Consider the following 14,637-nt stretch of genomic DNA (forward strand, 5'->3'; position numbering starts at 1 on the left):
TCTTTCATCTTTTTAAGAAATCTCAAGATGGAAGAGGCCAGGAGCCATTTGTTGAGCTGCATTTCTTGCTACATGTTCACAGATTTACCAGTGGAAAAGCCAAACTTCACATGCCACAAATGCAAGCTTGTGACCCTGTTGGAGGAAAAGTTGCAAAATCTCGAAGAGAGGTTAGCTACGTTGAAGATCATTAAGGAAGGTGAAGAGTTCTTGGACAGAGCAGAATTATCTCTTCATGTTACAGAAAGAGAAGAAATTCGAAGTGCACCTGAAGAAACAGAGGAATGGAGACATGTGACCCAGAGAAGCAGGAGGATCAGGAGGCAGTCAGCACCAATACTGCTCAGGAACCAGTACCAGGCTCTCACGCAGGAAAACGATGAAGAAATACATCAGGATAAGACTTTGCCAACAAACAGCAACCTTGTACGCCTTCAGAGTCCTCCTGGATGGAGAAAGAAAAATGTTGTGAAGAAGAAACGGAGAGTGGTGGTCATGGGGGATTCCCTGTTGAGAGGAACAGAGGCCGTTATCTGCAGACCGGATATAACTTCAAGAGAAATGTGCTGTCTTCCAGGTGCAAAAATTAAAGATGCGTCTGACAGGATATCAGGACTCTTCAGACCTACAGATGACTACCCATTCCTGCTACTACATGTGGGGACAAATGACACCGCAAGAAACGACCTGGAAACCATCTGCAGAGACTTTGAAGACTTAGGCAAGAAAGTGAAAGAACTGGGAGCGCAGGTGGTCTTCTCTTCCATCCTCCCAGTGGATGGCCATGGAACAAGGAGGTGGAATAAGATTCTGCAGGTGAACAACTGGCTACGTCGATGGTGCCGTCAGCAACGATTTGGATTTCTGGATCACGGAGTGAACTACTTATACGATGGACTACTTGCTAGAGATGGGGTGCACCTTACGAAGACTGGAAAGCAGGTATTTGGAAGTCGCCTTGCTACACTTGTAAGGAGAGCTTTAAACTAGAACAACATGGGAAGGGAAGCAAAAGACCAGAAAAAGCCATACACCTGACAAATGCTACTGAGAACTCTGCTATTAGAAGTGGAAAAGAAGAACAAAGACGAAAGAATCTAATTAAAAAAAATATTGGAGAAAGAGAAACCAATCACAAACTAAAATGTTTCTATACTAATGCACAAAGCATGGGCAACAAACAAGGAGAATTGGAACTACTAACACAGGAAAATAAATATGATGTCATTGGAATCACTGAAACTTGGTGGGACAATACACATGATTGGAATACAAGACTAGAAGGATACAACTTATTTGCAAGAAACAGACTTGATAAACGAGGAGGGGGTGTCGCATTGTATGTTAGAAATGCGTATATCTGCACAGAGATTGAAGCTTCAGAGACTGGGAGTTCTGTGGAAACTGTTTGGGTAAGAATACAAGGACAGAACAATGGAAAGGACACCATTGTAGGCATTTACTACAGGCCGCCTGTGCAAGCTGAAGATATGGATGAACTCTTTATGCATCAAATGGCCAAGTTCTCCAAAAAATATGACATAGTTGTCATGGGAGATTTCAACTATCCAGACATTTGTTGGGAATCTCTCTCAGGCAAAACTAACAGGTCAAGGAAATTCTTATCCTCTCTTGCTGACAACTTTATCTTCCAAAAGGTAAAGGAGAAAACAAGGGGAACTGCTACCTTGGATCTAATCCTTATAAACAGGGAGGAAATGGTTGAGGAAGTAAAAGTGGCTGGGACCCTAGGAGGTAGCGACCATGCTATTTTAGAATTTTGGATAACTAGAGGCGGAAGACCTGTGAAGACTCAGACGTCAAGGTTAGATTTCAGAAAGGCACATTTTAAGGGATTCAGAAAGAGAATTGGAGGGATCCAATGGCTGGATATCCTTAAAGACAAAAATGTCCAGGAAGGATGGGAAATCTTGAAAAATGAAATTCTCAAAGCACAGTTGTTAACAATTCCGAAAAGAGGGAAGAATAGGAAGCATTTAAGGAAACCAGGATGGATGAACACAGAACTTAAGCACATGCTAAAAAGGAAGCAAAAAAGTTTATAAAATGGAAAGGAGGCATATCTAAAGAAGAATATAATGCTGTCTGCAGAACCTGCAAGGCACAAATCAGATTATCTAAAGCTGAAAATGAATTGAGGCTTGCAAGAGATGTCAAAAGCAATAAAAAAGGATTTTGGGGATATGTCAAAAGCAATAGAAAAGTCAAAGATTCTATAGGATTTTTACAGGATGAAAATGATGAAATGGTAAGACAGGATGTTGAGAAGGCTGAACTTTTAAATTCCTATTTTGCATCTGTTTTCTCTCAGAAAGGAAATGTAACATCAACTGTTATTCACTGTCCTATTAAGGGAATAGAAGAATCCAGGATATCTATAAACAGAAAGATAGTGAGGAAACACTTAGCTAACCTAAATGTATTCAAGTCTCCAGGTCCAGATGAATTACACCCCAGAGTACTGAAGGAGATAGCAGAAGAAATTTTTGAACCCCTCTCCATAATCTTTGAAAATTCTTGGAGAACAGGAGAAGTGCCAGAAGACTGGAGAAGAGCAAATGTTGTTCCTATCTTCAAAAAGGGGAAGAAGGTGGACCCAGGCAACTATAGGCCGGTGAGTCTGACTTCTATACCAGGAAAGATCTTTGAACAAATTATTAAACAACATGTATGTCAATACCTGGATAAGAATGAAGTGATTAAACAGAGTCAGCATGGGTTTGTAACTAATAAGTCATGTCAGACTAATTTAATTTCCTTCTATGATGGTATAACTGATTGGGTGGATCAAGGAAATGCTGTAGATATAGTATATCTTGACTTCAGCAAAGCATTTGACAAAGTCTCTCATACAATCCTTATTGAAAAAATGACTAAGTATGGAATGGACAAGGCAACTGTTAGGTGGATTCATAACTGGCTTAGTGATCGGACCCAAAGAGTGGTCGTAAATGGCTGCACATCCAGTTGGAAGAATGTCTCAAGTGGGGTACCACAGGGCTCTGTCCTGGGCCCTGTATTGTTCAACATCTTTATCAACGATTTAGATGAAGGAATTGAGGGTAAACTGATTAAATTTGCTGATGACACAAAGCTAGGAGGGATAGCTAATACTAGAGAAGAGAGAGAGAGGATTCAAAAAGATTTAAATAAACTGGAGAAGTGGGCAGCAACTAACAGAATGGTTTTTAACAGGGAGAAATGCAAAGTACTACATCTGGGCAATAAAAATGAAAAAAGCATATATAGAATGGGAGGAATAGGGCTAAGTGACAGCACATGTGAAAAAGACTTGGGTATACTAATAGCTCACAGACTGAATATGAGTCAACAGTGTGATGCAGCAGCAAAAAAGGCAAATGCAATTCTAGGATGTATTAACAGAAGCATACAGTCTAGATCACGTGAAGTCATTATTTCCCTCTACTCCTCTTTGGTCAGACCTCATCTGGAATATTGTGTCCAATTTTGGGCACCACATTTTAAAAAAGACATCATCAAACTGGAGCAAGTTCAGAAAAGAGCGACCAGAATGGTGACCGGTCTGCAAACCCTGACTTATGAGGAAAGGTTGCAGGATTTGGGAATGTTTAGTTTGCAAAAGAGAAGACTGAGAGGAGACTTAATAGCTGTCTACAAATATCTAAAGGGCTGTCACATTGTAGAAGGATCAACTTTATTCTCATTTGCACAAGGAAAGACTAGAAGCAATGGGATGAAGCTGAATGGGAGGAGACACAGATTAGATATTAGAAAAAACTTTTTGACAGAGTGATCAATGAGTGGAACAGGCTGCCACGAGAAGTGGTGAGTTCTCCTTCAATGGAAGTCTTCAAGCAGAGGCTGGACAGACATCTAACTGGGATGATTTAGCAAATCCTGCTTTGAGCAGGGGGTTGGACCAGATGGCCCAGGAGGTCCCTTCCAACTCTACGATTCTATGATTCTATGACTCCACCTTAAGAAAGACCGGGCAAAAATGGCCCGCATGGCAGAGTTCCGAGAAGAAAACTGCTGCTGAGTAATAAAAACATGAATTGTCGTCTCAGCTTTGCCAGAAAACATCTTGGATGATCTCCAAGACTTTTGTGAGAATACTCTGTTTGACTGACGAGACAAAAGTTAAACTTTTTGGATGGTGTATGTCCTAAAACATCTGGCGTAGAAGTAAAACAGCACTTCAGAAAAGCAACATCATACCAGCTCTGAGTCAGGCACGCCAGAGGTAGTGTGATGGTCTGGGGCTGTTGCGCTGCTTCAGTGCCTGGAAGACTGGCTGTGGGAAATGAAGCCATGAATCTGCTGTCTACCAAAAAAAAGGCCTTTCAGGGCTGATACACAGCATTCTATAATGCTGTATATCTGCCCCCAACCCCGACCCAGAAGAACTGAAAAATAACTTTTATTATACTCACCTGAGTTGGCGGTCCGGTCCAAGGGGTGTCGCTCTTCTTGGCCCGGAGCCTCCCATCTTCTTATGATCGCCGTCCTCCTTCTTGGTTCGTGTAGATGACGTGACCCTACATCATCCACACATTCTCCTCGGCATTGCGCTCATGCGCAGGCGTACTTATCTTCCCTGTTGAGGGCAGAGCAAAGTACTGCAGCGTGCAGGCCCTGGGCCTTTCTGACCTTTCCCGGCTAAGCACCAGGTCAAGCGGAAAGAGCCAAGGCGATGCGCCAGAATTAGAGTATCTAATGTGATGTGCCACTTCTGGGATGGCTGGGAAGGGAGCAATAACCATGGACCTTCCCTTTCTATAGGCACTTTGGCCATTATGTTAGTAACTAACCCCCCAATTGTCAGTTTGCTGCTTTCTTTAGGCCAGTGTGTCAGTCTGATTTGAAGAGGACTGAGCGCTACAGCAATTATGACATGGGAACATCAGATGCATTTTCTCTGTCCCCGCTAATGGAAGCATTTCTCCAAATCAATATGTTCTTTGGCAGGCAAAGCCATTTAATAAGCCCATTCCTGTTATTTTTAGCTGCATTGGCCCCGTTTTTCTCTGCCTCCTCTAATTGAAAATACTTCGATCGGTCAGGAGAAATCTGAGCGCGGTGACTGCTGACATGGCTGCAGTTTGATGGCATGTGATATACAATCATCGTCGGCTTCTGCTGACCTTGGAGAAAGCTGCACGTCACTGTCCAGAGTAATATCTCTGAGACGGAAAGCTTGTCACATTCATGTCAACTGTTCTGTATTGTCACAAGTGAAAACGTGGCTTGTCGGGGCCTAAATAAAGGACTGTTCTGGTCTACATTAACTATTAAGTGACCTAGCCGAGAAAAATATATACTGCAGTGTGCCTTCACATGAAATAGTAACGCATGGAAAAACCATAGGGTACTTAGTTAACTTTTTTTTTTTTTTAATCAAAAAAGCATAAAAGCCATCCCACCGTAAGGTGTTCTCACTGAGGACGGTCCCTAACTCTAGTAATTCACCTCTCCATGTTCTTGGAGGCCTCAAAATAAACAAGGGCAGAGCAGGTCCCAATACAGTCAGACACTGGTCCTGTTCCGTCACCCACCACCCTGTTTATTTTGATGCCTGCTGGCACATAGTGAGGTTGATTACTAGCGATCAGAACCATTCGGTTGGATTTTTGATTAATAAAAAAAAGTTAACCAAGCTCCCAATGTTATGTATTACAATAAAATCTCCTTTCCAATCAGTGCTGGTTTATACTAATGGAACTAGCCTCTAACGTAGGTGGCTCTCTAGTGCCAGCGAGCAGATCTAGAAGGCATTGTTCATTCCTCCCAATGAACCTTTCAATGTGATATGGAGACTTTTCAACAGTTAAAAATGTTTATTATATGGCTTGTAAGTCTCCCTATATCAGTTCAGATTTTCTATATTTCTCCTTATGCACAGCCATTTTAGGGTTCTTGACCCATGTAAGTGTAGTACAGGTTGGCTTGGGTGAATGCTTGTTATTGACATCTAGGAAGTGCTTCTTTTGCTTTAAGTATCCTAATTGATATAGGGAGACTTATAAGCCATATATATTTTTACTGTTGAGAAATCTCCATATCATGTTGAAATTCTCATTGGAGGAATGAACAATGACTTACAGGTTTGCTCGTTGGCACTAGAGAGCCAGCTTCCTTCCTCCATGAAGAAGAGCTAATTTGACCTTTCCCGGGAAGAATTGCGTGGCTTACAAGACTCCCTGTGCCAGCTAGCAGTCTCAACAAGGAAAAAAACTGTTCTGCCTAGAACACCCCTCGAATATCATGGGAATGGTGATCCCGATACTTGTTTAATAATATTGCATTACTTTTAGAGAGATTTGTGTCCTCCTCTAGTAGAGTCTCTCCACAAAACCCCCCAAGCACCCACACTACATGGCATATGTCCACGTCTTTACCATTAGCCTCTTCGCGTTTTCCATCTTGACGTATGGTCTCTCCAAGTAACTCTTCCGGTACATAGTAACCTGGGTCATGACTGTTTATCTGTGGTAGACCTTATCCCCATTCTCATTTGGTTCCTGGGTATTGATACCCAATCCCTATGTCTGCTGCATTTGTTAGGATTTCCTATCTGGACTACAAAGAGAAAAGGAATGGATAATTTTTTTTTTTCTCCTAATTTAACATCCTTAGATTTCCCCATCATCTTACTGAAACATTTTTTTCAACATTCACAAGACAGAGGGAGAATACAAAGAAAGGATTGTCCATTTTCTTTTTTCTACAATACTTCAGGAATGTTAGACTCGTAGAACGGGATTGCCATAGGGAATTCTGGATCTGCTTCTTGGTGAAAACGTTCATTAACCCTTAAAATATATTAATGGGTTTGAGCCTTGAAACAGGAATTTGTAGATATAGACTGCAGGTAAGATCAAGTGATGAGAAATCGAGTGTAGAAGTCGTATGCCAATCAGGCTGGAAGCGCACGGTGGGACGGCTTCTTTCAAATGGCTGACTTCAGTGCACTTCAGTTTTTCTGCTAGATTTCTCCTGATCTCTAACAAAAACCTATAAATTTTTTACTTGGACAAGCCCTATAAAACCATAGGTGTTAATAGCTTCCCTTTTTAAGATAAAAGTTAAGCTTCTTCATAACTTGTTCATTAAGAAGTATTGGGACACTTTGCGTTTCGAATCCGGGCTAATTTTTGGACGTTTTTGTTGCGATATGTCATTCTTTGGGTATGAGGTTGGACCTTGTCAATGGAGTGTGGTTTTATCCTTGCAAGTCTGCTGGAGAGGAAACTTCTGGTCTAGCTTCCTCCTTGGAGAGTGTTTGTAAGGAAATGACCTTTTTGATAAGGTTTAACATGGGTCTACTGAGATTGCATTACAGAAGATCTTGAAGTGATACAGACCAAGGCCAATGAATGAGACAAGGTTTACCGGGTTATCTTGTATTCTAAAACTGGAAACCTCCAAACTTGGGTATCATAGGTCCAGATATAAATTACTGTAAGTCCTAATAATAATAATATAATAATAAAAAAAAACCAAACCTACCCTTATCTTTTAAGTGTAATAGGGCTCCCTTTTAAGGAGAAAACCACAATTTATTTCTAAAGCCCCAATATATCTTGAAGAGCGGTGTTTGTGTCTGTATATATATTTGCGTATATATGGGTATATAATATTCGTACGTATATATATATATTGTGAGGTAGCGCTGTCATGTAAGTAAGGGGTTCTCGCTTGCAGCGATCGAAAACACATCCGGCACAGGATTTTCCAACAAATCATAGTCTATGAGGTTTATTCATCCTTCATAAACCTCCAGCAGCAATATACACAGCATTACAGGAGAGCGTCCATTATACAGGCTATTTAGCCCCAGGGTTATCTCACCCACGTCAGGGTTCCCATATGGCTGTTTCTCCAGGCCGCAGAAGTCCACTCACTCCTCAGGGACTCTCAGATACTGGCCGCCATTACACACACAGCCGCTCCACAGGCTGCTGTTAGTGAGGAGATCCTTCTCCTCACGGGACCTTCCAAACTGGACCAATCAGGTCTCAGCATTCACCCCTTGTGACCAGACCTCAGGTACCTTATATGGTCCATAACCACACCCACAGGTGATCACATGACTATGACCTCACACAAGGTCCTATTGCATACAGCCACACACAGGCTTCCCTGACACATTGTAACGGAACGTACTACTCAGCAGTACCTCTGCTGATCATTATGATCTTTCAGTATCCTACACCTATCAGGGTAATGGAAATGCTTATACTGCTGTCCTGGGACACCCACACAGCGCCCCCTAGTGGACACAGCGGTCACTGCACCACATACCTCCCCCCTATGTTCAAACCTGTGGGGTTGAACACACAGCATAACCCCCGGCTCTCGAGACTGGGCACTGACTAAACCTTGCCCACCAGGTCGAGAGAAGCATCTCCATTTGTCATACGGCCTCATCTCTAGGTTAGGCCTCCCCCGCTCCCAGCGGTCATGATACCGGTAATTGTCTTTGACCCCCCAGTCATGGTTTGTCTGCGTCATCAGACACTCTCTAGTCTCCACCTGTCTGCAGTACGCTTCGTCACCTGATCTTTCTCTCCCTGACCGTCTCTCTCGGTTGGTGCGGTCAAAAGTCTTAGTAGAGCCTGCTGTCTGGTCTGAGTCTGACTCAGTCAGCATCTCACATGAACTATGGTCTTTCAACGTCATCCTGCCAGTCGAACTACCCCTTGCTGACACTCTTCTGCCACCTGCCATGTCACTTCTTGGAGGAACCGTTCGGGTCCTTACATTCTGGGTTAGAGGCGGCCGCCACCTGGTATTCTGTATTTCTTTATTAATTCGCTGACTGTCCAGCCTCAACTGCTCAATTTCTTGCAGGTACTCCGCTCGATACTCCACGAGCATCCGAAAGTCTCTTAGGCTTTCTACGGAGCCAACCACCATGATGGAAATCCTATCCACTTCTCTGGATACCTGGTCATCATCAGGAGGGATCCTCACCCTCACCACACCGGAGATATTCACAAGGTCTTGCATTACCTTCCCGGACCTTCCAATGATTCTCCCAATCAGAGTTTTGGGTACCGGAACCACATCTTTCCTCAAACCCAACCGATCCATAGCCTCTCTTGCTATCTCTAGGCGTCGAGCAGCCTTCATATTACTCTGCCTAACCAATTGTTTGACACGTAGACACTGCAAATGCATCTCTTTCAGTACAGCTACTCGGTTTGATGTATCTTCCCTGGCTGATACTATCACCAACTGCCGAGTCTCAGGTGCCCAGTGCACCTCACACGCTTTGACCGCCTCTTTGAAAGCCTCATGTACCCCTTCCTCCGCACAGGCTTCTTGCATGCTTTCGGGTACCTCGATCACAGATTTGAAGGTCGTGGTCTTGCTCTCTTCCTGGACAGAAGACTCTGGCTTTACCATGGACACTTCCCTCACTACAGTTGACCCGACCAGGTGACTGTCTTCTTCAGCTCTTTGCTCACCAACTTCAGGAGATTTTATCTCTTTGCGAGCCTTTGCCAAGATAGTTACCGGCAGTTCCGTCTTGTTATCACTCGGACCCAGCTGCTGCACATCTCCGTCCAAGCTCTTCTCCCGCAGAAAACCTTCTACTACTCCTCTGAGTTCCTCAATCTCTTCCTTAAGGCTCTTGTTCACACTTTGCCAGGTGGACAGGTGACCTCTGAGCTCCAAGACTTCTTTCTCGAGCCCCTCCACCTTGTGCTCGGCCAATTGTCTCAAGATTCTCTCTTGTTTGACATGTTCTTCCACTGTTTCTTTTATTAGTTGTATCTCCTGATCTTGTTCTCTTTTGGCCAGCACATGTCGCACCACTAATTCTTTAACTATATCGTCAAAGGGTACCACTGAGTCAGTCCTATCAGTCGAATGAACCCCCCGGTTACCCTCTGACTGTGTTTCTATTCCCGTTATCCTCTCAATCAGGTTACCACCAGTCCTGTCATGAGTTTCAGTCAGCACAGCATTAGATTCTGTCCTAGTGGTGGCTACTGGCAATAACACTTCACAGTCACACCACACCGTACGGTGAACCCCCAAGACACTCTCTCCATGTGTCAGCTCCGCTCTTTTTGTTTACCACACCATTCTGATTCACACTGTGGAACGCTTCAGGTGACGTCAGGTCAGTAAATTCGTCTGACGCAATTCTTTCTCCGGTCGCCCTTACGTCTGGCCTGTCCACGTTAGGAGGCGTCAGCGTCTCAGTGTCTGCTAGCCCTACAGTAAAAACGTCTCTATCCTCCTGCCCCACATCTTTAAACATGACAAAGTCCTGGCGCCTCTCAAAGGTATGCACTAAGTTTGGTGGCATACTACCACCTTGGCACTCCCCCTTTGTCATCTCAATTAGGACTCTGTCCACCTTATAATTCACGATGACCCCGTGGAGGCAGCGAACTCTGACGTTTTCCTCGGTCAGATCTAAAACGAGCGGAGTTCCTGTGAGAGTCACCTGACTCTTTGCGTCCAGCCTACCAGGGACTCCTTCCCGATGCAGCATCACGGTACACACCTGCGGCCCATCATCACTATCCGGAAAGGATATCCCACATTCTGACCAAGTCATACACACACACACTGCGGTACTCCAGACATACCCACTGAGTCATCTAGTGCTGTCATTTCTTCAAACTTGGCCCTTTTCTGGACCACCACCCCACTTTGGGTTGCCGCCCCCTCCCGGGACTTCACCCCTTTTTGGGTTACCGTGCCAATTTGGGACTCCACCCCCTTTTGTGCTACTACCCTGATTTGGGTCACTGCCCCCTTTTGGGACTCCACCCCCTTTCGGGATCTCCCCATGTCTGTTATACTGGTCTTCTCAGACCACAGTTCACACCACACAGTTTGTGTCTCTTACGATACCACACAAGTATTTGTTGGCACCACCACAGCTCCTGCTGTCACCGATCACCGGCACCACCGGCGGCTGTTCACACACAGCTGCTGGTGTCACTGCAGCTCCTGCTGCACCGTCTTCGTGGACCCGCCGATCCACCGGAAGCCGCTTGTCCCCTTCGTAACCCCGCCGGGTTACCGGAAGCCGCTTGTCACCCTCGAAGATAAAAGAAACCACAAAAGCGCGCCCATAGGGCCTTACCAGTGCAGGTATAATGGGTATAAAGAAATAATACAGGGTACACACCCTTAATAGTTGTGTAAAGCCACAACTACTGTATCATGCAATAAAGCTGCAGCAGGATGGTGTAGACAGACAGCGTCTGCTACCAATGCTGAAAGAGGAGATCCCAAAAAAAAAGAAAAAACACCAGGTCCCTGTGCTGCGAGATCTTCGTGACCCCACTGAGCCACAGCAAGCACCTTCAGGTTTTGCAGAGGAAAAAAAGAAAAAACACATGCACGAAAAAACTCCAAAAAAACTCACGTATCCTGTCTGTGCGCTATCCAGGACGTACCATCTCCGCCTGAGACCGTCCAACACACAGGGCACACCGGGTGCTATTCAGGGAGCCAACCCTCCTCCCAGGGTCTCCCAACACACCGGCTTCACCAGGTCCAAGGTCATATCACGTGTTCCAGGGATCCGATTCCTCTCCCAGAACCTCCCAACACTGACCCTCCAGGACCTTGCTCACTGACCCAGGTCAGTACAACAACGAACACCTGTCGTTACCTGTGTCGGCCACACAGGTCCTCGGGTACCTCTTATCCGCAGAGGCGCCCTAGCAATCACCAGTCTCTTCCACTGAGCTGCTGTCAGTATACGGCTTCCACAACCATCAGCCCTCCTGGCTCGGCGTTGCCAGCACTGCAACATGTGCTGTTGGAACCGCAGCCCTTAGCAACAAAGTTTTTTTTTTTTTTTTTTTTTTTTTTTTTTTTTTTTTTTTTTGGCAGTCCTTTTCCGTTGCCCCCAGCAACAAGGCTCCTATATTGCCCTTAGCAATTCTCCACCATTTGTGAGGTAGCGCTGTCATGTAAGTAAGGGGTTCTCGCTTGCAGCGATCGAAAACACATCCGGCACAGGATTTTCCAACAAATCATAGTCTATGAGGTTTATTCATCCTTCATAAACCTCCAGCAGCAATATACACAGCATTACAGGAGAGCGTCCATTATACAGGCTATTTAGCCCCAGGGTTATCTCACCCACGTCAGGGTTCCCATATGGCTGTTTCTCCAGGCCGCAGAAGTCCACTCACTCCTCAGGGACTCTCAGATACTGGCCGCCATTACACACACAGCCGCTCCACAGGCTGCTGTTAGTGAGGAGATCCTTCTCCTCACGGGACCTTCCAAACTGGACCAATCAGGTCTCAGCATTCACCCCTTGTGACCAGACCTCAGGTACCTTATATGGTCCATAACCACACCCACAGGTGATCACATGACTATGACCTCACACAAGGTCCTATTGCATACAGCCACACACAGGCTTCCCTGACACATTGTAACGGAACGTACTACTCAGCAGTACCTCTGCTGATCATTATGATCTTTCAGTATCCTACACCTATCAGGGTAATGGAAATGCTTATACTGCTGTCCTGGGACACCCACACAGCGCCCCCTAGTGGACACAGCGGTCACTGCACCACATAATAAATAAAAAATAAATAAATATATATATATATATATATATATATATATATATATATATATATATATATATATATATATATATATATATATATATATATATATATATATATATACACAAGTTATACGTAAGCAATGGTCACATATGTACATACAATAGTGTTAGGACAAAGTATGCAGAAGATAAGAGTCTGTTACCAGTCAGATGAAAGACCTGGCTTGTTGGGGAGTGGCTGCCATGTGGGAGGCTTGTGGTCCCCTCTGTGTGGGGAGAAATCAAGGAACAATGTGTCGTCGTGACCTCCCCACAGAAAAAGCAATCTGCAATGCTTTTTACATGGTGAAACCGGGTGTAGATGTCCAAATCTACGCTGCTGATAAAGATGGATGGCAGACGATATTCTTCAAAGCTTTATTTCAAAACCGGTTAATAGTCAACGAGTTTTGAGGACATGCAGGACCTCTTCCTCGGGACAAAACCTTACCTATCTTATACTTCTATGTTTTTTACCTGAGCATTTATCCCCTTTGGGTCACGACCCTCTGGGCTAAATCAAAATCGCCTCCCCTTGCCTCTGGCGGCTAGAAACGCCAAATCTAAGATGAGTCATCATAACGCCTTAAAGTACGGTCCTTGGTAGGCTGTTTTGGCGCTTTCAGATCTGGCCGGCCCCCTGCAACTCACTGAGATCAACACAGCTTTGCTACCTGGCCCCTATTGGCCATACTACATATCTCCTGACCCTGGAGTGCTAGAGCGGATTGAGATCCTGGAAGGCATTTGGCCCATTCCAGAGATCTCGAAAATGTAACTGGTGTGTCGCTAGAATGTACAATGAGTCCATATTCTAACATAGCAAGGCCGAAAAAAGACACTTGTCCATCCAGTTTAGCCTATATTCCGTCAGAATAAATCCCCAGATCTACGTCCTTCTAAAGAACCTAATCACTGTAAGATACAATATTGTTACGCTCCAGGATGACATCCAGGCCTCTCTTGAACCCTTCGACTGAGTTCGCCATCACCACCTTCTCAGGCAGGGATTTCCAGATTCTTGCTTCCCTAACAGTAAAGAATCCTCTTCTGTGTTGGTGGAAAAACCTTTTCTCCTTTAGAGAAATCCCAGTTGTGTGAACAAAGTTACACTGCATGGATTCCATATTGCAAGCAGGCCTTTTGTCCTGAGCTTTGCTGACTCAGGATGTGAGATCTGTCATTCACAGCCTTTTTAGGCTTGACCACCTGTGAAGTTAGGTGTTCGGTTACAGCTGCACAAAGCAAGGGGGTTTTATAATCCCATGCCAAATAGGAAACAAATGATTGACATTAAATTATATCTCCAATATTCTTCAGATACTGCACATGGTTTCATTGAGTTAATGCATACACATCATCCGGTACACTCCTAAGCTTCCCCCCAGTAGTGCCTGCATTTGAGTGTAGACCATTATCAACATCTTGGGCCTATGTAGATTTAGGTTATGTGCCCACGTAGCGTTTTATTCCGGACACTAAAAACCGGACTCCTCCCCAGAAATTGCGCGTTTTTTTCCGCGCGATTTTACCACGATTATGTTCTCGATTTTACCGCGATTTTCGCGTGCGATATTCAAGCACTTTCCAAGCGATTGACAGGTTGGTCACACTCGTCAAACATACTGTTTAACAAGTGTGAGCAGCTTTTTACTATTGAGGCCGCCTATGCGGCCTCAATAGTAAAAGATAGAAAGAAATGTCCGGCGTGAACCTCCCAACCCCCTGGAGTAGGCGTGGGCGGAGGCCAACATGACGGGGGGTTGGAAGTTAGTGAGGGAAGGGGAAGGGTTAAAGGGGAGGGGGAGCTAGGGGGTATTTAAGGCAGGGTCTGGGGGGAGCCCGCCCTCTGTTTCTGTTGTCCCAGCTCCTGAGCAGTCCCACAACTTACCGGGATGTCGGGAGTGGACCAGGCCCTGGACAGAATGCGGGCGGCAGCAGCAGGGCAGCCTCCTGGCTGGCTGGAGGCGCAGGTGGCCGGCCTGCTTCAACGAGCGCCGCGGCAGGCCGAGGTGAGAGAACGGAGG

The 14,637-nt window shown here is 45.1% G+C and overlaps 1 protein-coding gene across 2 annotated transcripts in view; it reads left to right on the forward strand.

The window, feature by feature from the left end:
- The window catches only part of HRAS (HRas proto-oncogene, GTPase), an 88,324-nt gene that overhangs the window by 25,156 nt on the left and 48,531 nt on the right, over positions 1-14,637 (forward strand). The window lies entirely within an intron of this gene.

The sequence above is a fragment of the Dendrobates tinctorius genome, unplaced genomic scaffold (genome assembly GCF_039654945.1).
Source record: "Dendrobates tinctorius isolate UK_male_01 unplaced genomic scaffold, ASM3965494v1 ptg000211l, whole genome shotgun sequence".
NCBI lineage: Eukaryota > Metazoa > Chordata > Amphibia > Anura > Dendrobatidae > Dendrobates > Dendrobates tinctorius.